Genomic DNA, 16,587 nt, shown 5'->3' on the forward strand with positions numbered 1-16,587 from the left:
ATAAAAAATTTTATTATAATATTTAAATATAATTTATTATAAAATTTATTATAAAATTTAAATACAAATAATATGTATTAATATATTACAATTAATAATTTTATAATAAAAATAACGTATTATAATATATAACATATTATATTTATATGTTTTAGTTCAATTTATAATTTTAATTAAGTTTGAAATTAAGAATTGCAAAAGCACTATTCTACCAAAATGGTAGAATAGCAAATTCCTTGCTATGCCGAGATAACTAAGAATAGCAAGTTTGATCGGGATAAAATATTCCGGTAAAAAATGACCCCGTTTGGCGGAATAGTAGGGATAACTTTTGTTATTCCCGCTTATCCTCCGAACCAAACGGGGCCTAAGTTACTTATTCTTAACACAGAGATTCAAACGTCTGAGCTCAATAATTATACCTATTTAGGTGACAACCCACCACTCGAATAAATTCAAATGAATACTCAAATTGCATCCGAGTATGTTAATTTTTCTAAGGTTATTTGCAAACATACTAAATTTGTGAAGTAATCTGCCCTTATATATTTGAAATTATATATTAATATTTTATTTTAATTATATGTTAAGTTAGAAAATTGAAATTATATTTTCACCTCTATATTTAAAACTAGTGTAGGGACTCGCGCGATGCGGCGGACAAAAATATTTTAGTAAAAATTTACAGATTTAATAAACAGATAAAAATGTGAAAAAATTTAATAATATGAAAAACACAAAAAAAAACTTTCAGAACGAAATTACAATCTAATGGAAACAATGTAAGAAAAAAAAAAAAGTAAGAAGTAAAAGAGTAAGAAAAATAATTATATAAATAGCCTAAAGAGATATTTAGAATATTGTGAAAAAATTATAACAAATAATAAATGATTAACTGAAGAGGCTAAAATTTATATTTAACTAATCATATAAAGATTTATCTGTCCGATTCTTTTTCTTAACTCAAATCAGATTTCTCTTAAACATCAACTATTACTGCGTTTACCTATGAACATCAAAATTTTAATGCCACAATAGAATTAGTACAAAATGCAAAGGAACTGAAGAAAAAATAGCAAGGAATATATGACAGCCATGAAAATAAATTTTAAAAGTAATAATAGTTAGTTTTAACTATCTAAATTGTAAAGACCCATTTTCATACATCCATGAACCAAACAATCTATATATTATATTAGCCTATTGATGCAACAGGATAATTTAATCAGTGTTCTTATTCATTTTACTTTGTCAATTTTTATGTAACTCAAATAACTTATTTATGAATAATAGTGTACAATAAAGAAAAAACTTAAAGAATAAATTTTTCTTTCTTTATCACTTATTATGAGACAACGCTTCATAAAAAATAGAAATTAATAGTGCAGGAAACCAAAGAGATAACGATTTTACGGGGGAGATGAATAGGCACACTATGGAGAAGCGAACAAAGAGCGAAGTGATTGGAGCAAAACATTTAATAAGGGGGAAGCCGAAGAGGCAACGATATTACAGGAAATGCGAGCGGACACACTATGGTGGAGCCGACGAAGAGCAAAGCGATTGAAGAGTAGAAATCGGAAAAGGAAGAGACTCTAGAGGTGGGTCCCATGGGCAAAACTTAAGGAGATCATGCCATGTGAACTAAGATTATGAAGATTAATAGTGTTTTATAGATTATATCATTACATATTAATTTTAACCAACTCTTTTCCCATATACTTAATTATATTTCATTATTATATACAAAGGCAAAATTATCATTCTACTTAATTTTTATTAATCCAATAACTTATTCCAATGTAATTAAACATCCAAACATCTATAAGAGATATCCTTCAAGAGCAAATAAATAACATCCAAATGCAATTTAGAATTTACTGTACGTTATCTTCAAATATTCTCTGCTTTTGAACCAATATAAGTTATCCTTCAGAATTTAGTTCTTGAACCAATGCAAGTGTTTCAATAGTTGGTGTGGGGTCCATCAGTCCTTCCCCCCCCCCCTCCCCTCAAAGTTGACTAGAAATAGAAAAAGATTTAGCTTTTCAATTTTCTCTTCTTTTCTCGGTGTTTCATATTCCCTTCTCAATTAATATTTTTTCGATTTTCTTTTCTTTCACCGTTGTTTCATCTGCCCTTCCTAATGCCCCAACCGTCTTCTCCATTCTATTGTTCCCTCCCCTCTTTCTCTCTCTCTCTCTCCACTTGAAGTGGCACCCTCGACAAGGTAGTGATGATGCTGATGTTGTCGCCAACCGCTCCATCACAGTATCTCTCTCTCCTCCCTCCTCTCTCTGTCCCTTTCTAAAACCCTACGGTAGCACCACCACCTCCGCCATTGTCCTTATGTTTCGCGAGGCGGCCATCGTCATCGAAGTCATTTGGAAGAAGGTAAATTAGCACATCACCAAGGTCAACGCTATTTCTGTCCTCGACCGCCACGATGCCATCGCCTAGGCTCCACCTCCGTCACCTTCAACATCATGCTCTTCGAGGCCTCAATGGACGTCGCGGCGCGATCGAGCCTTAGATTCGTCCAACTTTTACCAGGTATTACTATTCTTCTTCATCTTCTCTTCTTTCTTCTTTTTGAATTGTCACTTTATGCACATTTTGGATTCTAAATTTTTTTCCCTTAAAATTTCTACCAATATTGTGCAGGTTTCTATACTAGTTATTATTATGTGAGCAAATTCATATGTATCTTAAAATTTATATACAAATCATTCAAACTCTTTTACATTGTTTATGCTAACGAAACAACAGCCCATAGAGACGCGACACTCGAGAATGAGCAACAATATATATTTCCCAGCATTGATAATGTGAGAAATTTTGTTTATTTAAAGTTTATTTTGTAATAGGTATTTTATGCAGGCAGATAATAATATTCAATAAAAACTTTTCATTTTATGTAAAATTATAAAAAGTAACCTTCTTGGAACTTACTTTTTACTTGATTTTCTTTTTTAAGAAGGAAAAATAGTATGATATCCATTTCATTCATTTAAATAAAAACTCAATAGGAAATGTAAAGCAAATTAGACTTTAAATTTCTAATCTCGAATATCAACCATCATACTTTTAGCCATCTGAGGTAGGTATGAGCGGTTGAATTTTTGTATTACCCTAAATTGAACCTTCATTATTATTATTATTATTATTATTATAGTACTTACTGCAAATGTTTGAGAGTAATGGGCAACTCAAAGAGTTCTTTTTATATTTATTTTGGCACTTTTCTATATATTATAGAGGCCTATAAATAAGAGATAGGTTCAACCAAAAAAGGAAGAGAGATATAGTTGTAATCTATTATCTAAACAATAGATATACATAGTTTTTTCCCGTAAAATCTCTATTTCTCGTTTTCACTCTTTTGCACTTAGTTATAAGGCGTGAAGGTCTGAGCTAACCATATAAAAAGCAAGATTTATCTATCTTCAAGAAAAAAAATACGGGCGCCACACGGCCATGCTTCGCGAGGGAAATCACTTAATTTATGACACCAGTATATGCTTTCGGAGAAAAATAATTATTTTATATTATTTTACATGATATCAGAGGAGGAGGAAGTACTAAGTTCGAGTCTCAGAGATCATTCTCTAACAACTGAAGATTTTGAAAACAAAAATTATAATTATTAAAAAATTTATTTTCTAACGGCTTAAACTTTTGATGAAAAACGATTATCTCGTATCCCCTCATTTCCATTAAAGGCTAATGTTTACCACCAAACAAAAAATTGTGAATTCTAATAATTGCAATTTGGTCCTTAATCCCTTTCAATTGTTTTAATTGTGTCATTTTCATAGTGGGTTGATGTTTACCAAAATAAAAAAATTAAACAAAATGTGTGCATCTTGATGGTGACTTTTCGTTGGTTGCAATTAGGTCCTTAACTTTTGTAATTTCTCCGTAAGGTAATTTTCACATAGAGTTGATTTTCAACCTCTAAAAAAAAAAAAAAAAAGATAAATTACACTTTTGGTCCCCCCAAACTTTCTGATTAATTGCAATTAAGACCACAATCTAATATTGCAACAATGCGACCCGCTAGACCACTTGTCACGGGGTTAGCTTTTTCGCCTCAAAAATTCCCGCGCGGCGCTCAAGTGTCGCACACCCGAGCCAGCCTTCTCGAGTCCCTTACGCGGACAAGTCTCCCAGACTTAACAGCGGAATACCAATCCAAGCATTTTGCCAAGCTTGCTCCTCCCCGAGACTTACAGCCCGACCCTTCGCCTGTAATCGAACCCCTCGTCGAACTCCCCGAGTTCCCAACGAGCAACCCCAATACCGAGGTTGGCCACCAAGCTAGGTGTCTCCCGTCTTGCCAACCGATCTCTCCTCGAGAGTGCCTCTTAACCGAATGCCTTGCTGCCTTCGTCGCCAGCCCAAGGACATTACAAGTTCTCCCCCAACTTGTCCAATATGAGTATAGCCAAGCATCTCGCCTCCCACGCGTTTCGCCCCCACGACTCAATCCGCACGCCTCTAGCGTCGAGGTCCGGGCCTCGCGACATCGCATGCCACGAAGGGCACTCATAATCATAAGTTCCTCACCATCGTGTCTCCCGCGCCTGACAACGCCCGGGACAAACCACCGACTCAAAATACTTAAGCCCGGTTATTATAATTAGTATAAACTGATCGGAATCAATAACTCATCCGTTGTCGTCGGATCCAAACCAGAATTATCGATTCTAGGGTTCAAGAGGTGACTCCCACCAAATCTGTTGGTGTAGCACTTAGTTCTCACACTTTCGGTTGGTATTCGGCTCTGATACCAATTGCAATGATCCGACTGATATTCAGCTCTGATACCAATTACAAAAATTCGACCCGCTAGCAATAATAACTCGTGGTCTAAACCACCGACTCAAAATATTTAAATCTAATTATTATAACTAGCGTGTAGGTCTCATAGATTATTAGAAGCGTTACATTTTCTTAGCTAAAAATTAATTAATTTTAGATGTAAAAGTGATGTGACTGTTTTAATTAGGTTATTTTCGTGGAGAGCTCATGTTAACCTAAAATACCAAGTGCATAAATCGCGAAAATGATTTTTCCACGTGCTGTAATTAGATCTGTAATTTTTTTTTTTTTTTTTTTTTGTGGTGGTTTCAGCTAGGTCATTTTCATGGTGAATTCATGTTTACAAATTGCAATTCGATCCTTAATCTTTTCTCGTTGTTTCAATTTGGTCATTGTAAGGACTAATATTTAACAAGAAAGTTAAAGAAAAAACAGTAAACTTCAAATATATACCACCCTTATAGTTTCGTACTTTCTCACTTTAGTACCCTGTGATTTAAAGTGTATCAATTTAGTCCCTTTTTAACAATTCGTTAAATTATATATAAAAAATTTCAGATACCCCGCCTAGTTTTATCAAATATGCACTTTTGTACCCTTTAATTTTAACTTCGTCACTGATTTAACGAAAAAAGATAATAGAAGGGACAATAAAAAGAGAAAAATAAAACTACGGAATATGAAAGTGACACATTATAAATCGTATAGTACTAAAGTGAAAAAGCGCAAAACGAAGGGGTGGCATTTGAAGTTTTTCAAAAAAAAAAAAAAAGACAAAAAAAAGGGGGGGGGGCGCATCTCGTTAGGAGCATTTCAAACTTTTCCACTGGTCGACGTCACACGTGTGGGCCCCCACAAGCGTCCGCACACGTGCGCCAGGGCCGGTCCGGGGCCCGGGCCCCGGTTCGGGTTCGGTTCACCGCCAATATCCGTGACCGGTCTAGCGTGGGCCCCACTACGGGACACCAGAGTCCAGCTCAGAATAAAATGTCCCTGGACCCTGTGTATAAGGTGCTCTTATACACCACGCACTAACCAAAAAAAAAAAGGGAAAAAATAAAAAACTCTTAGATATGTACCCAAAATCAAAATCTCTCACTTATTAAATCTATAATTTAAGTATGGAGGACCCCTCACCTTTTGACTATTTTTTTAAATTATTATTGAGTGATTTTTATCAAATAATAAGAGATTTTGTCAAATTCAGGCGTAGATAAAATACAGAACTTTTTCTAAACTATGAACTACTTTAGATCGGTTACCTAACCTTTCAAAAATTTGATTTTACTATTCAACTTTTAAATTTCTTTGATTTGAGTAAATCAACTACACTGTAACTTTAAAATTGATTACTTCGTTTATATTCACAGGTTTAGTTACTATATTTTATACAATTCTCATAAATGTAAATTCATTAAAATAAATAATTAGTTTAAATTTTGAAGGTAAAGTTTTGTTGACTGATTCAAATCAAATAAATTAAAAGTTAGATATAAAATTTTAAAAGATTGGTTGGTCGATTCAAAATGGTTCATATTTTAGATAAGTTCTATATATTTTTATCTAAAATTTAATAGCTTTCATCATATTTTAGTAAATAAAATAAAAATATTAATAGTGAATTTAGTTCTTTATCTACATTTGTTTGTTTAGATAACTTATATTTAAAAAAAAGACATTATGAAATTCATTATTTGTTTATATAGAATCTTTAGATGTTCCGTATTTATCAAATTAGATTATGATTTATCAAACCACTATTAGCTTATGGGTAAGATGACAGATAAAACTTCAACGAGGAGCTTCCCAACGACACCTCACTGGGAGCTTCCGATCCGCTGTCACGTATAAGTTTTACCTCCATCTTAGAGTTCGTTAGGTACTCTTTAATACAAAATATTAAAAAGAAAAGTTTAAAACCCTAGAAACGTGAATTACAATGCTTGAATAGAGATAAACTGATACGTCGTAGAAAATCAGAAACTTCTCAATGATGCTTCGTTAGGGAGCTCACCACTGAAACTTTTTACTTAAGAGGACTGATTGTCTATTTTGAGATTTGGACTTTAAGCTTGTATATAAAATATATTTAACTTTATCAAAACACCATAATTGACTCCATCGTAATCATTTGCGAAGTCACTTATAGGAGGTAAGGAGATTAAAAAAAAAAAAATCACAAAAAAATTATCTGTTGTAACGTTTTTTTTTTTTACTTAATAAAAAAAAATAAAAGCAGGTGAATCTTAGTTCCAAAACTATTAATATTTTGTAAAACGAACGTAGGCGCAAAAATAATTTTTATCTAAATTTAAGTTCAACTGAAATTATTTTCAATTTAAAAATCAGTTTACAGGCAAACAAATAGGCCCGATCTAGAGCTCTGTCCTTCGTCTATAATATATGAATCTTATAGAACCCTTAGGCATTGTCGGACAAAAAATTGGTGGATATAGTCCCCAAATATAATATTTTGGGGATTGTTCGGATCGGCGCCGTGTGGCAAGCCGAGCTCATATCAACCGCCCAAAAAAAATAAATTTTTTAAATATTTTAATCCAGTAAAAATTTCAGACAAAAATTTGATAGATATAATCCCCGAACATAATATTTTGACGGTTGTCCAGAGCTGCGCCATGTGGCAAGCCGACCTCATATCAACTGCCCAAAAAAAATAATTTTTTTAAATATTTTAATCCAGTAAAAATAATTTTTTTTGGACGGTTGAGATGAATACGAATTGCCACATGGCGCCGATCTGGACAATCCCCGAAGTATTATGTTTAGGGACTATGTCCACCAAATTTTTGTCAGGCATTATTTCCAAAACAAAAAATTAATAATAAAAATAATAATAATTTTAATCCACTAATCATCCAAAAAAAAAAATTGGTGCAATGTGTTGGTAAACCGCTGGGATACACGGGGTTCAGGGAATAATTTCTCGTGGACCAAGCAGCAAAGCCGCGTACGGTCCACGTGGACCGGTCCCCGTGGACCCGCCGTACGAACCGGGCCCCGAGGAGTTCGAATAAACTCGCCGATCCGGAATGCGCGTTTTTCGACGGCTGTGATGTAGCCACGTCACCCCTAATCTCTCCGGTCAAAAAAGCTCCGTTGACTATGGTACGGTCCACGTACGTGCTCGGACAGGTAACAGCGCCAGGTGTATCCACCTTAACTATGCTCAATTACTTTGATTTTTTTTTCCCTTTTTTTTGGAATTTTAAATGTAGGGTTAATTAATACCTAATTAATTTACCCTTAAAAATTTTAAAAATATCTAATATATACTTTTAATTTACCAAAATAACTTTATTGATTTTTAAAAAAATTTTAAAAAAATATCTCCAAACATTACTAATAGGAGTAATTTTGGATAAATTTCAAAATTTTGAATAGTAGCTATGGATGGATAATTAAAAACCCCTTAAATATATTATTAAGGTTTAAAACCTTCCTGTGAATACCCATCTTTTTTTTTTTATTTTCTAACCTTTAAAATTCTTGGAGTTTATTCTCTGAAAATTTTAAAAATATTTTTAGACAATTATGGCGTTAATATTTATAATTATTTAAAAAATTTTAGGTATAATTTATAAGAAATTGACAGAATAGTGACGAACGAGGAAGACTAAATACATCAACATGAAATGTTAAGAAAATATATAGGTTTTTGAAAATCTGAGAGGTGTAGTAAAAAAACGAGTATTTACAAGAATATTTTGTGTAGTTTAGCTTATATAAAATCATATAAATTCTCGTCGATTTGTAAAGTATTTAATTTAAATTTTAAGAATTTTGTATTTGGTATATAAACTTCTAAAATTTTATGATTGGCCATCTAAATTTATGTTCTATGAATTTAATGTAACTATAATTAATCAAATAGTCAAAAAAACTTTAGAAAGAAAAAAAAATCATGAAAAGTATCCTTTTTTCACACTTTTTCATTTTTCCGATAAAAGTTTTTTAAAACAAAAAATTATTTCTAGAACTAAAGGATCGAAAAATATTTTTTAAAATAAAAAATTATTTTCTAAAATATATTTCGGAAAAACTAAATACTCCCATATTAAAGAACGCACTCAAACACTCTAGAAGAGTTCTCAACTTACTTGCGTGTAGGGATGCCAACAGGTCGGATTCAAGGCGGATTTTGAAAAATCCAAATCCGAACTCGACGAATTTTAAAAATCCATATCTAATCCTAAACCCGACTAAAAATTCGAAACTCGAACCCAAAAATCCGAACCCGAAATAATTATTTCTCTTTACAATATTTCAAAATATGTTACATTAAATCTAAATTTTTTAAATGCAAATTCAAATACAACATCAAATACACACACACACACACACACACACACACACACACACACACATATATATATATATATATATATATATATATAATTCCGGGTTCGTGTTAGGTTCAGATTTAGATCGGTCACAATCAAAATCTATATCTGAATCCAAATCCATCGGACTTCCGTTTTTTATATCCATATCCGAAACTGTATTTATTTAGCATCGAGTAAATCAATTCCGTTCGGATTCGAGTTCGGGTAAAATTTTGGGTGTCTTGTGGAAAAAGTTGGCCTCATGTTACTTTTAACAATCAAATACTAAAAATTATACTCCACCACCAGCTGTATCTTTGCTTAATTCTATTATTTTTTTTAAAAAAAATTACTATTGATTGACTTATTAGTTATTTATCAATTTTCTCTACTGTACTTTAGAATTTTCTTCTGATACTAAGTTGTACATTTTATCATTTTAGACAAAAATTAGCAATTATTTTACGAGACACTTATATATTGGTGGATTAAAAAAAAAAAAAAGAAGCATCTAGAGAGATCTATCAAAATCCTATGTCAAGTTATTTTCAACTATTTTTTTCTACTATTTATAGATGCTTTCTTATTTGTTTTTTCTGAACATGGGCTAAAGATCTAACTAACTCTCCTACTTCCAACCAACCTCTTTTTTTTTTTTTTTTTTTTTTAACTCCCCTAAATCCAACCAACACTTGATAGTGGTGTATAAAACGAACGTGGTAAATCAGAAAGTAAGAAAATTTTTTAAGAATATATAAGCAATTGCCCGAATAAACTAACACCAACAACGCGTGCAAAGTACTCAAAGATAAGAATACAAAAGGAAACACGGGAAGGGTACTACTTGAGACAAAAGTATATCATGCTATATATCAAGCTTTGCACATGGTATATTTGTATACACACGCAAGCACACACGTACACATGATGATGAACTTAGCAAAATCAAGCTGGAAATTGAACGGTTGTGGTCGAAGAGGAGGCCCATCTCACGTGAAGTTTTTGGAAAGTATATACCTACATACACCCAACAAATGCAATGGGTAGTACAACTCAACTTTAATTTGAGTACACTATGGGCATGTTTGTTTCAACGTAAGTAGACTTGGGGTGGAAGTGGACTTTGGGTTGAAGTGGAGTTGGGGTGAAAATTAGTTCACTTCTGCTGTTTGTTTTTAACTGTGGAAGTGCAGTTCTGCGAGTTCTGTTGTTTGTTTGGTAGGAAATAGATGACGTAAAAAGTGTAGCTCTCCACCCCCGGTATACTTACCTCCAAAGTCATATTATTGTCTATTTTATAACTTATAGTGAATAATAAATTATAATAAATAAAAATTAATATAATTATATATGTATATAATTATATATATGTATAATTATAAAATAAAATTTTAAAAAATTATATTATTTGTTTGCATATAAATTATAATAATGCAACAAATAAAATTCTAAAGTTAAAAAATTATTAACATTTAACAAATTTATTTTTCATCATTTTCTAAATATACAAATTAAACAAAAAATATATTAAAGCTTACCTAATCAAATTTGATCATATTTTAGACATACAATCAAAATAAAAAATTTAATTATTTTCACAATTGAATATATTTGGATGAAATGAAGAGGTAACCCTAACACATTAATACATTCTTGCCTTTTTTTCACTTCACCGAAATTGACTTCGCCCCATGGGAGGGCGAAGTCAAGTTCCTTATTTTGGGTGAACTGAACTTTCGGGCGTAATAAACTTACGATGAACCAAATAGCGAAAGTGGTTAGTTTTCACCGAAAATCACTTTCCCCGTCCCACTTCCACCCCACTTCCGTCGAAACAAACAGGCCCTATGCGTTGGAAAGGGAAATTAATGCATGCATTAATTGGGTTCCTAACAAATAACTCGCCATATATATAGTATCCATGTGTTGGCAAATCCATAGTGTGTATATATATCGCCATATATATAGTATCCATGTGTTGGCAAATCCATAGTGTGTATATATATCGCCATATATATAGTATCCATGTGTTGGCAAATCCATAGTGTGTATATATATCGCCATATATATAGTATCCATGTGTTGGCAAATCCATAGTGTGTGTATATATATATATACAGCAAAGTTACTGTACGATCAAAAGTATAGAGGATCTAGTGATTTCTAACTTTTTAGCCCTCAGATCAGTTCCTCTAATCATTTCTAACCTTTAGATTAATACTAATAATACCCTGTGGAAACCACTCAACCCTAGAAATACTACTCAACCCTAGGGAGACCGCAATCATCCCAATCGTATAATTCTTGATCCAAGGGTGAAAAATTCGAAAGTATTAAATCCTTTATACTTTCAATAGTATAATAGCTTTACACACACATACACACGCATATATATATATATATATATATATATATATATATATATATATAGAGAGAGAGAGAGAGAGAGAGAGAGAGAGAGAGAGAGAGAGAGTAGGGCTACTATACTCTTATGAGTATTAGGTCCTTCGTACTCATAAGTTATTTTTAATGATGAAGTCTTCGAATTGACGATCCACTTCGTTAAATATGATTAGAGTATTTGAAACTTCTAAAAAATAAATTTCCTAATTTTTTGAAATCATAATGAAGTCTATCAAGCAGGTATAAGATGAACAGTCAAAATGGAACGACGTCCTAAAAATGGATGATCGGATCCTTCAATTTAAGATCAAAGTTATTGATCTTTATCTAGGTAGTGAATAGAATTATCTATCAAAAATTCAATAGATTCTAATTCTTTTACACCGTTAAACTAGCAAGTATTTCAAATCGACCATTAAAAATTGTCAATTTTGTGACTTTTTGATCGTAAATGATGCCGAAAAATTATGAAATTTGATTTCTAGAAGTTTTAAATACTCTAGATAATGTTTAACGGTATGGATCGTCAATTCGCAAGCTCTATCATCAAAAACGACTTATGAGAATAAAAGCGATTGTATTCACAAGAGTATAGCAGCCGAACTCTATATAATTATATCTTTTTTGTACCTTTCGGTAGCGTTTGGATTTGGTACAAGAAGGGGGATAAGGAGGTTATCCCCCCTCTTATACCCAAACAGGAAATGGGTGGGTGGGTAGGAGGGTGCGGTGCGAACAGTTGCTTCCACTCCATTTACCCGGTCATATATGAGGTACCTAAGTATTTCCCACCATACCCGGTATGTATGGGTAGGAACAACTTGTTCCCACCTACCGGTATGTATGGGTACCAAGTATTCCCACCCATACCCGGTATGTATGGGTAGGAACAACTTGTTCCCACCCAGGGGTGGGAACAAGCTCCACCCCCCCCCCCCCCCCCGGTCGAGAGAGAGAGAGAAAGAGAGAGAGAGAGATTTATTTTAAATTTAAATTAAATTTTTAAAATTTATAATCTCAAAATTAATTATAAATTTTAAAGTTTAAATTTTAAATTTGATATTTTTAAATTTTAAATTTTAAATTTGATATTTTTAAATTTTAAATTTGATATTTTATATCTTTCAAATTTAAATTTAGTCTTAAATTTAGAATTTAAAATTTAAAATTTATAAATTTGAATTTTTAAATTTTAATTTCAAATTTTAAAATTTAAAAGTTAAAATTTTCAATTTAAAATTATAAGTTTAAAATTTAAAAATTTAAATTCAATTATAGGGGTAATATCATTATTTTCTATTTATAGCCATCAACTATTTCTGTTATTTCCAATAACCATCAAAACACAATTTTTCTACTTCCAGCTTATACTCACATTTTCATCCAAACAAAAAAATACCCTTATTATTACAAAAAAAACTCATACTTGTACCTATTTCCGGTATAACTAATTCCTACTAATTTCCAAACCAAATGAAGCCTTTATATGTTCTGCTTATCAGCAACTTATAAGAAAAGCATTCATAGAGACATACAATGGTACTCTTATTGAATGAATAAATATTTTATTTAAAATATAGCTGAAATTTAAAGTGCTTGATCTAATGTCTAAAATGAAATATTATATTCGACTTTCACGTTATCTTTTTCGAAATAATTAAGAAAATTCATCTCCCAAGTAAAATATATATAGTATCCTTCCAAATCGTGAATATCATTATCTTAATTCAAAGAGCAAACTTAGACAAACTCCCACAATCATAATATATATATTTTTTATTTTGAATAAAATATTTTTTTTTATTTTCTGATTCTAGCGTCCAAACGAAACGCGATTTTCCTAACTAGGATAAAAATTCTTTTGTTACTTATGTAAGGTTACTTCAATCTATTTCTAATATATTCCTAGAGTTAAAATCTTTTAATTAACTCTGTTATCTCTGTAAAATTACTATTTTGCCCTTTCAAATATACCCTTCGACAATCACTTTCTTTCTTATTTGTCCTTAAAGTCAGGGGCACAAAAAGTATTTTAACTTTTGGTCTTTTCCAATATATTCCTCTACCGTCACCAACCTTTCTTATTTGCCCTTAAGTTAAGGACAAAATTGGCATTTTAATTTTTTTTAATTGTGGTAGATATTTAACTCACATTTAACCCAGGTTAACTTAACAGGAGATAACTGCGGAGGTATTTTGCAATAACGATGGAACATATGAGAAATATTTAAAAAAGAAAAAAAAGTAAAAATAAATCGAATATTTTCAAACGTATGAGAAGTATATAGACAATTATCCCTAATATTTAAGTGTCGCACTGGAGGAGTACTCTCTGTCTAGCTAGTACAATGATGTATTTTCCAATTCTTATTTGCAAGAAAAATGATTTTTTGTGGAGATTAATTATTTGTGGCTAAGTAATTAGTGCACCCCACCTTGCTTTTGTTGTGATATTTCATTTTCTATATATTTCTATACGAGTACGTCTTCTGTACTTTCAAGAATACGGAGATCTCCATACTTATAAATTCTTTTCAATGACAGGACAGACGATTTGACGGCTCTATTAGTTATAATCTATGCTATTAGAATTATTTAAAATTAAATTTTATAATTTTTTTAACATCATTTATCAAGTGATCAAAACGTCTCAAAAATGACCATTTTAATGATTGATGTGGCATGTTTTTAAGTTCAATGGTATAGAACAATTCAAATTACGTGAAACTTTAATAGAAAATTTTACTTAATATCAAATAGTAAGATCAATACTTCTTATTTAAATTGAGTTTTTTATCACCATTTTTTATGAGATTTTTATTTTTAGCCGTTTATTTTGAGGCTACGAGGCTACGAGACTACTCGTTCACTAAGCAAATGAAGTCAAAAAATTATGAAATTTGGTTTCTAAATAGTTCTAATAGTATATATCATATTTAACAGAACTGATCGCCGAATCGAATACCCTATCATCTAAAATAATTTATAAACACGAATGCTTCCATACTTTCGAAAGCATAGGTGCCTAACTCTATATATAAATATGTATATAAAGTACTAAGCTATCAGTACCAAACGGGCTCAGTTGCCACCCATTTATTTTTTATAATGAAACTTTGAAATCGACGATCGGCACCGTTGAATATAATTTATACCACTTGAAACATCTTTTTTTGATATTATTCTTTTATTCATCAAATAGACACAAAAAGAAATGAATATCTTTTAAAAATGTTGATAGAAATCTTGTGATCAAGATGAAGAGTATAAATTTTGTTTTAAATAGTTTAAAGAGAATTTTTTAACCAAAATTCAATTGTATCTTTATGCCGTTAAACAAGAAAACGTCTCAAATTGACCATTAAAATTATAAATTTTGAAACCCTTTGATTATTAGGTCAATGATATCGAAAAGATTTGAAATTTAGTTTTTAGATAATTCAAGTGATATAAATCATATTCAACAATGCCTATCGTCGATTTGGAGACTTCATCGTTAAAAATAAATAGGTGGTAATGGAGCTCATTTTTTACTGATAGTATTCCAACTCAACTCTATATATACATAGAATAGAGAGAGAGAGTCTGGCTATGGTGTTTTTAAAAGCACCAAGTATATATTTGGTGCTTGTAGTTTCTTATTGTTAGATTTATTCCTTTGACCAATTTCACCTCCAACCATCCACTCAATCTTAGGGAATTATTATCATCATAACCGTACATTTCTTAATCCAAGGGAAGAAAAAGTATAAGCACCAACAACTCGGTAATTTTAAAAGTATAAGAGCTCAATTATATATATATATATATATATATTCTCAAGAGTCTTAACTATTCAAAAGGCTTGCTTGGTTCACCTATTTTAAACTCTAAAATTAAAATGAGATTTAGTACTGATTCAACGGTTTATATATTCAAAATCTTAACCGTGGTTTTGGTTAATAATTAAGTGGAGTATGATCCTAGTCTCATAACTTATTGGATTCAAACTAATTGGACCCGATCTTGTGGATTCGACCCGAATTTCCCACACTATATAATTTATATTTACAGTATCCCCCTTTGAATTCGCCTCCATGTTCAAAATTATATATAACTCATCTTCTAATATGAAGTGTAATATACTTATTATTAGGCTCTTATATATATTCTCTCGGAGATATCATGTAACATGTTTAGTACATAAGTCTCATAATAAAAAAAATTATATGTGTACTTTTTGTGCCCCTCGTTAACACAATAATATTGCACTAGATAAAGCAATGATGATGGACCATGAATTGTACACCTGGCTAGTATAATTTGTCATCACTATATCATTTAGAAGGATAATATATATATATATATATATATATATATATATATATATATATATATATAGAGAGAGAGAGAGAGAGAGAGAGAGAGAGAGAGAGAGAGAGAGAGAGAAGCACGATGCCAAACGATGTCTGAAATTTTGATTTAATTAATTACTTATTCCGACATAATACGCATTTTTTATAAAGTTCGGCTATGATGCTTTTAATAATACATAAATAGTATTGTAACATTTTATTATTAATATGAATTTTAATAACTTTTGCATAACCTATACTTGCATTTATAGTTGTGCAAGTAAAGTTACCATTTCATTTAGTTTGTATTCATTGTGAACTTATATTTGAACCTAAATATAAGTTCGTTTACGCATGTAAACTCCTACGGCACTAACTATGTAACCTATGGGTTTAATACTCTTATAACCTATAGATTTGTATGCCTATATAAAGAGGGCTTCTCTATTCACTTTCATATAACTCAACAAAGACAACAAATTTATTTCTATTATACTTGAGAGAGAGAAGGTCAAAGAAAGATATTTTTTTTTGTGGACCTTTGGGCTCATCTACTTGTGTAGAGTTGATGAAGCCACACGACAAGAGTCGAGCCATTGTATCCTGGAGGAGACAAGTCGGTGCTCTCCTGCATCGGTTCAAAAGCTTTACCAAGCGGAGAGGGTTTGAATCTCCTTAAAGAT

The sequence above is a fragment of the Ananas comosus genome, linkage group 24 (assembly GCF_001540865.1).
Source record: "Ananas comosus cultivar F153 linkage group 24, ASM154086v1, whole genome shotgun sequence".
In the NCBI taxonomy this organism is placed as follows: Eukaryota; Viridiplantae; Streptophyta; class Magnoliopsida; order Poales; family Bromeliaceae; genus Ananas; species Ananas comosus.